We start from the raw sequence: 11490 nt of genomic DNA on the forward strand, positions 1-11490 counted from the left end.
ATTAATCTAATACCTATAACAATTGAGAAGTTCCTAATTAGGATGAACTATTTCTCTAAAAATTGATAATTATAGTCACTATGTTTGGTGGAAAGTTTGGAATGCAAGAGAAAATAGATGAATTAAAAAAAAACATAATCTGATAATTATTTTGTGAAATTTAGTTAACCACTTTCACAACAAATTCATCAGGAATTTCAGTTAACATTAACATGATAATGAAACTGAAATTGTATATCCATTAGGGATCTTTGGTTTAGGGCCTCTTAAGGACCTTCACTAGTTAGTTGGTTCAGTAGAAAACAACATTGTGTTGCCCTATCCACCACTGAAGCTGAGTACATAGCTATGGGTGAATGTGTAGCCCAATTACTCTGGATGATGCATACCCTAAAAGACTTTAACTTAGATTTTAAAAAGTGTTAAAATTTATATTGATAACCTAAGTTCAATTAATCTAACTAAAAACTCAGTCCACCACTCCAGGACCAAACATATAGAAATAAAACACCATTTTGTTAGAGATCATGTAAATAAAGGGGAAATTGAACTTAACCACGTTGAATCTAAGGCTAACCTAGCTGATATATTTACTAAACCACTTCCTGAATCTGAATTTAGCAACTTAAAGATTAATAGGAATGTGTGTTGTAGACTAGGACTGACCGGATCACTCTCACTTTTTGAAAAATCAGCTCATAAATTCTAGTTTACACTTAGCTCAATTTTGGTTAATTAGCTTGAATTTTTTTTCTTAAAATTTTAAACTTGATTTTTGAACTCAGACTTTCAAAAAGTAATTTTCAAACTTAATTTTCAAATTTGATTTTCAAAATTAATTTTAAAACTTGATTTTCAAAAGTTGGTGGACTTAGCCTAAGCTCGACCCCTAGACCTGCATGAACCTATAGATTTAGAAGCCGCATCTCACAAAGCACATTAGGTATAACTTGTTTGTGTTTGCCACAACTTAGAACAATGTGAGATGCATAGGGTATTGCCTGGACTTCAGAATGCTTAAGTCTGTGCATCGTAGCAAGTCTGGGCGTTAAATACCACCTTCACATTGATCAAGTCAAGTAGTCTTTCTGTAAACTTAAGCTAGACACTAGTGCTTGACTTGACTAACCTAGTGAAAACTACTATCCTCTAGATAGTTAGCTAGTAACTGAGGTTAGACATCCAAAGTGGGCTAAAATTCTTACTTGGTTCAGGGGGAGTTTGAGTCTAACTTTCTATACTTTGTATTCTAACTTTTCAAATATATGAGTTAAACATTATTTTGAAAATAATTTTAGAAAAATTTATTTTTGAAAATAGTTTTGAAAATTTTTTTTGGGAAACTATTTTTTTCAATATACTTTAAAACTAGTCTTTTGGAAAAATACTCTTTCTTATTTAATATGTTTTTCAAGAAAGAAGTATACATGGGTTAATACTTATTATGCCCATCTTTTATGACTTAAGCCTTAATTTGTTTGAAAAATTATTTTAATACTGGCTTCTTGTAACTAATCCTGAAATTAATTTTTATAAGATACTTTTTCATGATTAACTTAAGCCTTACAATATTTTTGAAAATCTCCTTTAACATTTGGACCATTTTTGAAAATCTCTTTTAAAAACATACTTAGTTCTATATCTTTTAATATGATTTAGCCAAGTCAAATTTACACTTAGTCATTTTAACACTCTTAAACTTAGTCTATTTTGTGTTAGAGTTTGACTCTCCCTCTGAATCAGTTCAGAACCTTAGTCTATTTTTTAAGCACTTGAATGCCTATTACTTGAGTGTCTATTACTTGAATGCATGTTATTCATTTTTTTTTATGAATGCCAAAGGGGGAGGGTTATAGGGTTAAGAGTTAGAAATTAAAACAATTAAAATAACCCTGATTTTAGAGCATGTCATTTGCATATTATGTCTGTACTTATTGCTTTAACATGTTATTTTTCTAACTTTAACCCAGGTTGTCATTGCATCAAAAAGGGGGAGATTGTTGGTGCAGTTTGCACTAACGGTCTAACTCAAGTTTTGATGAATGACAAATAGGTTAAAGTTAGGTTTGTTATGGGTTTAACCTTCTTACTAAGTGTGCAGGGTTGAAAGACTTAGAACCAGACACCAGGCTGAAGTCCAGGATGGTTGAGTCCTGGCAGGAAGTCCAGTTGGGTCCGCGGGGCCTAACAACTAGCTGAAGACCAAGTTGGTGGAGACTTGGCAGGAAGACCATGGTGGTTGAGCCTTGGCAAAAGACCTGGTGGGTTAGAGAAGTCTAGTAAAGCTGCACTAAGGTAAGTAAGGTAAGTCACTGGAGGAGCGAACCAGTGAGGACGAGTTCCATTTTGGAACTTTAGGCGCGGTCCAACTTAGACCCACTTGGGTGATCTAAGTTGAGGCCTGGTTAGATCCTGGTCTGGATTGACAGGATCTAATTAATTTTAAATATTCTATATTTTAGTATATTTTATTATTATACTAACTCTATTTTATAGAATTTATTTGGTATATGGATAAAATTAATTTTGCATGTGAACTCTGCAAAATTAATCTTCATTATTATTTATTTTTCTAATATGAAATTTTATTAAATGATAAAATTATTTCTATAATAAATATTTAAGGAGGATAAAATTTTCTATAAAAATAATATATATATATATATTTATATATATATTATTTGAATTATTCTTTAATCCTAGATAAGATAAACTGCAAGGCGTGGATCAAGTTTTGCGTTTTTTTTAAAACATTTGCAGATCTAGATAAACTCAATAGTGCCTATATAAAGCTTTGGTCAGTGCATGAATGACACAACTTCGACCAACGTCCTTCTTCTGCGGCGGCCCGAGCTTCGACACGACAACGTCCACTTGCTGTCGGAAGACAACTCCAACACACGGAGCTAATCAACAATCTACAAAAGTGTTTGGTAACATTTTTCTTACTGCTTGTACTTAATTTATAAATAGGAAGTGTGGGGTTGTCACACTTCCTATCCTTTGTATTCGAATCTCTCAACCGGGGGGGTTTTACCGGTCGAGGATTATAGTGGATTGCCCAACGCAAAGGTTCGAGGAACCTGGGCCTTCGAGTAGGAGTCGCCGAAGGCTCCGAACGAAGTAAAATCGTTCTGTGTTCTGTACTGTGTGCATTTCCCGCTTCGTATTTCTTATTTTCCGCTGCACGCTTTTCAAAGCTCAAATTGTCTAACTCTGATTTTAAATAAAAGAATTTTTAAAAAGCACGTGATTCAGCATAGACCCCCCCCCCTCTCACGTGCACTCGATAAATACAGAATTTGGATCGTGAGTCAAAGTCTGACTTAGATTTGCTGTCCATTCTTGATGATTCTGTCTCACAAACATTGCTACTTCTACATGATTCAGGCTCCTCATGGTAATGGCTAAGGAACTTATTGTTGGACATAACTCCATGATGTGGCCGAGAAAATCTTGGATCATCATAAGGTATTGGCCTCGGAGGAGACTGGTATGTATCAGGAATAGAGTCATCAACAGTAGCTGTTTGAGATACAAAAGCAATTCTCTCCTGCACAGCTGAAGTAGCAGCATGCACTCCTCTTTGAAATAAAGCAATGTACTGCAAAAAATAAGATGGAAAAAAAAAGACTTTCTCAGTAATAGAAATGGACCAAATATAGGTAAGCACATTTCAACTTCTTCATAACGATAGGAAATGCATAGTAGTTGATTTCAAAAACTAACTCAATAACATTAATCAAAAGCATGACCTAAAAAAACATGAATTTCACAGATTACTTTCATTAGCATTGCCCTTTCCACTCCAGACTCCCTTTGTAACTTTAAATTGTTTTGTACAAGCATCAACTCAAAATATAACTTGAATAGGCTGCCAATCAATTAAACAGAGTTCTCTTATCAGCATATCAAGTAGTAATTCCAGTATCTTGCTGAAGAACATGTAAATCATGGCAGTCTAGTACCAGCCAATTGCAATAGGAGTAGCCTGGAGGGCCTACACAACATTAGGCTATTATAATATATCATGCCTGCCAGCAGATAATGGTAAAAGATGTCCTCAAAGTTGAATTGTAAATTCTGAAGGTTAAAGGGAAATAGATTTTGTCTGCACCTTTTTGCCTGCTATAATGTGCATCCTCGTCCACTTAATTTCATCCCAAATATAAATGCCTCATAGAAGACAAGCTAGGAATTCATGAATCTTAATCAAACAGCTCCTCCATAAAAAAAAAGGGAAAACAAACTTCTCTAACAAGCTTTCATATTGTCTCCAAAATAAAGCCAAGATCACTAGTGGCATATGGTAGTGAACTTGTGCATAGACTTTACACACACCATAAATGAAACAAGCAAACAAATAAAGAAAAAACAATAATTAAACAAAATAAATTAGAAATTAATTCAAGATTGGTTATCCCAAGTACAAGTGCCTCATAGAAGGCAAGCTAGGATTTCTTGAATCTTAATCAAACAGCTCATTCATAGAATAAGGGAAAACAAACTTTTCTATCAAGCTTCACAATGTCTCCAAAGCAAAGCCAAAACCACTAGTGACATATGGCAGTGAACTTGTACATAGACTTTACACACACCATAATCCATCCAAGGAAACGAATAAAGCAAAAAACAATAATTAATAGAAAATAAATTAGAAAGTAATTCAGGATTAGCATATCTACAATAAAAAAAAACTAAGAAAAAAAATCAATATTGGTGTCTAACAAATTTTAAATTTGATTTTTTTTTTCATTTGATAATTTGGATCCAATTAGCATTTTCTATTTTCGTAATAACGGAAGAATAATTATAATCTCAATCAAGTCTAGCATATTTTTCTTATTTAAAATATTTATTCCCATTTTGCTTTGAGTCAAGTCTATTAGATCATTTGTGCATTTAAAGGGGGTGAATAGCGCCTTAACTATAAATAAATATTTTCCTCTTGCTTAGGTTAATGCAAGGTGAAGATACTAGTTAGTTTTTTCAATTGTGATTAGATTATGCACGGTGGAAATATGAGAACTATATACACAAAGAGTAATTCACTAACTCAAAGATGTAACGTGGTTTAGTGAGTTTACTTTCTTATTAGTTGCATTTATTTCCATTTATTGTTTATCATTTAAAATCCAAACCCCCATTTATGAATAAATTGATCTTAAGTTTATCATTCACCGGCTACATTTTTTATGAAAGACGATCCAAGCTACTCTATACTACATTAATATAGAGAGGTTCGGTATTAATTTGAATTGTCATCCGTAATACAACATATGAATGTTATCAATTTTGACTCGTCATGTGTTCGATGAAATTCTCAATCACTTGTGTTACTTTAGTTGCTATGTTCAAGCTCGTTAAACTTCTTGCAATGTTTGGTTTTGTTGAATGTTAGTGATAGTTGTTATTTGATTGGAATGCAAGTAGTTAGATTAGATTTGAATGCTTACTTTATGTTTTCTTTAAATGCCTTTGCGAATGTAGCTTAGTTTAGTTACGTCTTCAGTGCTCACCTTGCTTAATGTTTCCATGAATTCCTTTAGGTTTGTAGTTTAGTGAGTTTACTTTCTTGTTAGTTGCATTTATTTCCATTTATTGTTCTTAGCTTTATCATTTAAAACCCAAACCCCCAGTTATGAATAAATTGATCCTAAGTTTATCATTCGCCGACTACATTTTTTATGAGAGACGATCCGAGCTACTTGATGAGCTAGAGTTTTATTGTATTTTGTTGATTCAATTTGGGTTCTTTCATGAAAATTAAATGCTTAATGGATATGATTTGATTGCATTTGTGATATGTGGTATAATTGGATGATTGATCATAATTTCTGTGATTTTGATGGTTAATTTTGTATTAATTGAATTTAACTCTTTGTAGGACTCAAGTGGAATCAAGATCGAGCCAAATTGAGACCGAGTCCAACCAAAATTGATCAATTCTATTGACCTAGACTTCATGATCAAGATTCAAGTTGATTTGAGTTGAACCCATGTGAATTAAAACTGAACCGGAGCTAAATTGGGCTGAATCAGGGGCTAATTAGGACTGAACCAGCGCTGAACCAGGCTGAACCAGTACTGAACCGGAAGCGAACCCGGTTCAATTCAAATCGCGAGAATCCAGTTTTAACGAGGAATGCACAGTAACCCCAAAAATCGCAAACACTGTAGCGCCGCCGTCTTCCTCGCATTTTTCCTCCCTGTTCTTCGTTCTTGCGCGGCCAGAACTCCGGATTTCTTTCTTCCAAATTAATTTCCGGATTCCAGAAGGCAATCACAACCTTGGTTTGGTGTAAATCGCGATCGGGAGCGCTGGTGAGGGTCTCGCCAGAGCTCGGTTCCGCCGCGGTGTTTCAACTGGGTTCTTCAAGTTTCACCAATCGAAGAAATCAAGGTCGTAAGGAGGGGTTCTCCAAGGGTCCTTGAAGGATTCCGAGCATCGCATTGCAAGCAATTTGGAGAAGTTTGGCTGGATTTCTAGAATCGGGATTTACTCTGTTCGGCGCTGGTTCGGAGGGTTTCTGAGACAGCGTTGTTTGGAGTTGATTCAGAGCAAACTGAGCCGAGATTTAGAGCTGTTTCTCTGGGATTTCTGATCGTCTATCAGGCCTTGTGTAACGGCAAGGAGGAGATTGAGATGGAAGGGAGAATCCGAGTTTCTAACTGCTGATTATTTCGTTTCTGTTTATTGTTTTTGATACTGTCTTAGTTGTGTTTCTATTAATTTCCATTCTGAAACTATGGATTGTTTAACCTAGCTGTTAACGGTTCTTTAAATTCAATTTGCTTGTTTAATTCATTAGTTTGAGTAGTTGAATTCCCTGATTTGAATTACTTTTGGATTTCTTCACTCGGCTGGAATTGTTTTTGTAGTTACTGTTCCGTATCAGTTTGTTACTGCTCAGTATCAGATTTCTTGTTTGCATTTAGATTGTTAGTCGGTTGAGTCCTAGCTTAGTTCTTGCATAATTGTAGTTGTAGTCAATTACATTTCATTGGTTAATGTGTTTTGAGGTTGAGATTAGCTTACTTGAAAATTTGAAACCTGTGTTGATTGTTTAGTTTCTAGGCTTTTGTTTTCTCTACATTGCATTTCAAGCTTTTAATGGTTTGTTGTTAGCTTTGCATTAGGGTTTAACAATCAATATATTTGAACTCTGATTCCTTACAATCTGAAGGAAATGAATTTACATTTCATAAATAGGGATGGCATGGCATGTTTCATGGTTAGAGTGCGTCTTTGCTTTGCCCTTTACAAGCTAGGTTAGTTTCTTCAAACTCAATTTCTTATCTTAGTCTAGCTTTTAAATTCCCTAAGTTCTTGCATTGCATTTCTAGATTAGGAGATAACTTGATTTCAATTGCATTTCATTAAATCATTGCCTTTTCAATTACATTTAATTTGAAAACATCAAACACCCATTTACATAGAAAAACCCAAAAAGAAACAACACGCAAGCTCAATTCACGCAACTTTCTATTAGCCCCTTGGAAAAATACGACTCGAGGCTCCTATACTTCGTTTATTTGTATTCATTGTGGGTTTTCGATAATTTAAATCAATTTGCAATCCTAATCGTGACACATCAAATCTAGGGTTGTCACTACTCTATACTACATTAGTGTAGAGAAGTTCGGAAATAATTTGAATTGTGTCATCCGTAGTATGACATACGGGTGCTTATCAATATGCTAATTTGTTGGGTGAAATTTGAGCACCTTTTTATGTGTTAAGTTTGTCATAGGATATGCAAATTCATTCTTCCTATTACTGCCTTAGTGTCGCATGATTTTAATAAAGGTCGAGATAACATTCTCGCCCGACAAAAGTCTCAAATGTTTTCTTGTTCATTGGAAAGGGCGACCAAAAAGAAATGACACATTCAAAGCTCAAAAAAAACATCTGTTTCTTACTTATTCAAAAACACATCTAAAAAATATGAACAATGAAGATAGTTAGCAAAGCAATTGTTCCCTATGCCTAACAACTCACCTAGAGTCAAGTATCTCCACAGTTGAAGAGAATAATGCAAACAAAGAAATTTTAAAAAAAAGGAAATAATTGAAAAAAATAAACTAGAGATTAACGTATTTACAATAAAAGGAAACAAACTAGAAAATCTTTGAGACTGACATATTTACAATGAATTTAAATTTGGTTTTTCCGTTTGATAATTTGAAGTCCAATGGCATTTTCTATTTTGTAATCAATAGAGAATAACTATAGTCTAGATTGAGTCTAGTCTATTTTCCTTGTTTAGAATATTTATTTTTACGTTTGCTTTGAGTAAGTCAATAAAAGAAAATATGTTGAGTTATGTACAATTTTTAATTTATAATTATCTTATTCCCTTCTTCAATTTCATTTCAAGTTCTTCGTGGTTTGACAATTCAATTTTAGTGTTACATCACTACCCATCATACTAATAGGATCTAGCAATATGACCAATATTACCAACAAAGAAGGTAAAGTAGAAGACAACTCCTAAATTCCTAATTAGAATGTTCTCCTTGCTAACTAACCTCATTTTAAGGAATATATACATAGTTCTCTATATATTTTACACCAAAAGGTTATGTGAATCTTTCTAAAAACATGACTGCAATATTTTCTTTGCACCATTATTTTTCTTTACAAGTATATGTTGATGAAACCTCAATAAGCAAGATTCTAGTATAATTCCATTATGCTATTAAGGACCACCAACTAACAATGAAAAAAAAAATCCTACAATTATTGAAATGTGCTGTACATAACAGAAAAATAAATGCAAAATCATCTTAATCTGATTAGGCAGGGATCCTTATCTATGATTTAGTTTAAGGAAGTTAGATATCAATTGCAATAAGTCAAAAAGACTATAAAATTATGTCAAAAAGTTTCATGCAGCGTGTTCACCTATTCATTGAACTTGCTTAGTTTTTTTTAGTCATCAAAAATCTATAATTAAGTCTGATTGCTTTATAAAGAATGAGGGATCATAGATGATGATGCATCACAATTTGACTGTAGCAGTTAATAGAATGGATATGCGTGAAGTGTGATTGTCAGCTACAATCCAACTATGTTCCCCTCAACAATCATTTAGGGTGGTAATACTAGCAGTAATACAGCAGTGGATCATTCATTACTCAATTTCAAATCACCTGCCGTTATGAGCTGAATAATGATTCAATGAGAGAGGTTGATCATAGAAAGGGAGAAGCAACATGAGTAATCAATAAAAGCTCATCTTAGAACTCCAAAGCTCACCAAGGCACTTGAGCCAGAGGACCCCACTAATCCTATAGCCAACAATGAACATTATTGTCATCAAAGTGTGTTTGTCCCAATTATTTAGGATCTTATCCCTCCATCCATTAAGCTCCATGCAAAGTTATATATATCATTAGTAATATTCAAAAAAATGACATCATTTTTATTAAATTCACTAATTTTTTCTTAGACCTTCCAATACCGTGTACAGCTTCTTCTCTAATAGATTTAAGTCTTTTGACAATAGTTCATACCATCTCAACTTATTTTTCATCATTTCATCAACTTTAGGTGCATTGTGTTTGTCCCAACTATTTGGGATTAGCTATATCAATCTCATTAATCACCAATAAGCTCTATGTAAGGCAATACCACTAATAATATTCATATTAATGAAATATCTTTTATTATATTGACTGATGGTTTTTCTTGTCTCTCTCTATTTGTTACACCTTCCACTTTAATAGATTTAATTTTTCTCCTCATACTAATATTCAACTTTTTTATTGAATGTGTTATGTAATTTCAACATATCCCCTCATTTTCATCTATTGGAGCTATATCTAATAGCTCTTAAATTAATTTCTCTTAGATATTAGTTTTCTTATTATTTTATAGCCAACAATGCTTTACCTAATTTGCCATGTAGCCCCTTCAAAGAGTGTTTCCAACACAAATTTGATTTCCACAGTATTAATCTCTCGAGATGAAATAATGTAATGCTGCTATAAGATCATGTGTTTCTAGTCACATCTTATATATTTTGCAAACAAGTAAGAATAATGTCATATACATTATTATATTAGGTATCTGACCATCTGTTTCTTACCAATAGCATCTAGGAATATAGTGCTAATGTATTTTAAAGGTTCAATACTAGAGAATAAAGAAGATGTACGACTACAACGAAGGCTAGATTGTTCTGTCAAACACTCAAAGACAACATGTTAGATGCAGATCCCCAAAAATTTTGCAACACTGAGAAGAGGTGTACCGCATTAATGAATTGTTGACCCAAATATCTAAGGCAGATGCAATTTCTAAAAGCCAAAGCATTAGAATGTGGATGTTCCTCCATATCCTCGTGAAGAAAGCAAGAACAAACAGATCCCATATCCACAATTCACCCTGTCCAAAAATCTCGTTCCAACAGGACACTTCCAATTTCCCAACTCAGAAATCTGATTAAATCAAGCATTCCGGGAAATTAATTCGTTGCTCCTCGTCTAATCAAAGAGAATAAAGGAAAAGGAAATTGGATGCAAGCCTGCAGAGATAATAAAATTTCAGCAATAATTGGATTTAGAAATAAAATATCGGGAAATGAGCAATAAAGTTATCGCGATTAAAAGATCAGCTCTATGAAATACACTAAAGAAAATACCGCCATGTAGTCAAATACCGGAGGACCCAGATTAAAAGAACCCGATCCACCTAAAAGAGCTGATCTTTGGTATAAAAACGCATTTAGACGAGATTAAAATACTTGGTTGATCGAATCCCCTGCTTAGCGGTCTTTTTTTCCCCCATTTTAGAAGCCCACGATGCCTCCAGAAACGAGATCCAAAACATAGGTTATTGCAATAGCAAACAACAAGTCTAAGATACAAATCCAGTAGCTATATCTATAATCATCGAGATCGTAGATCGAGAGAAACGAACTTATGAAAATTTTCCTTATAAGAAAATTACCAGAAGACGAGCTAAGAAAGCATCAGCTGTGTCCGGTGGAATCGGACAAACCCCGTCGCAAAATTATTAGGGTTAAAATCTCTCTCCTCGGTAATCTTCGCCGAGGGCGAAAAAACGAGGAAGGAGAGTGAAACTGGGGATTTGGCCTTTGTTCATAATGGCGCATTAAGCTACTTTTCAGGACGTCATTTGACCCGTTTACACGGCACGAATCCAATTCTCTCTAATTTATTGTTAATTTTAGACAAGTTTTTGGATCCGATATCCCTTTACCTGTATGCGTTGCGAAAGTTCAATTTTTTTTTTTTTTACTCTACTGTGATTTTTTATATTTTTCGTGAAAAATATCTTCTTGTTTATGAAAAAAAAAAGTGATACTTTAGATTATACGGCGTTCTATTTTTTTTTTATTTTTTAAAAGACGCACCGTTGATTTTTATTAAAAGACATATTTAATTTTCAAAATATTCTTTTCATCTATTTCAATTCGCAAAAAAATAATTTTTTTTATTTAAATCAAATCAAATTCAACG

At 33.6% G+C, this 11490-nt stretch overlaps 1 long non-coding RNA gene across 1 annotated transcript; it reads right to left on the bottom strand.

Annotated features, from left to right (window-relative positions):
- Window positions 1-3299: 3299 nt before the first annotated feature.
- LOC141827785 (uncharacterized) lies at window positions 3300-11142 on the bottom strand. Its single transcript, XR_012601706.1, has 4 exons — window positions 10958-11142; window positions 10650-10813; window positions 10260-10532; window positions 3300-3604 (listed from the first exon to the last, which is right to left on the bottom strand). It is a non-coding gene; the product is annotated as an uncharacterized LOC141827785 (long non-coding RNA).
- Window positions 11143-11490: the final 348 nt, after the last annotated feature.

Source organism: Curcuma longa, chromosome 4 (assembly GCF_044706935.1).
Source record: "Curcuma longa cultivar G26 ecotype Majalengka, Jawa Barat chromosome 4, ITB_CL_G26_1.1, whole genome shotgun sequence".
Classification (NCBI taxonomy): domain Eukaryota; kingdom Viridiplantae; phylum Streptophyta; class Magnoliopsida; order Zingiberales; family Zingiberaceae; genus Curcuma; species Curcuma longa.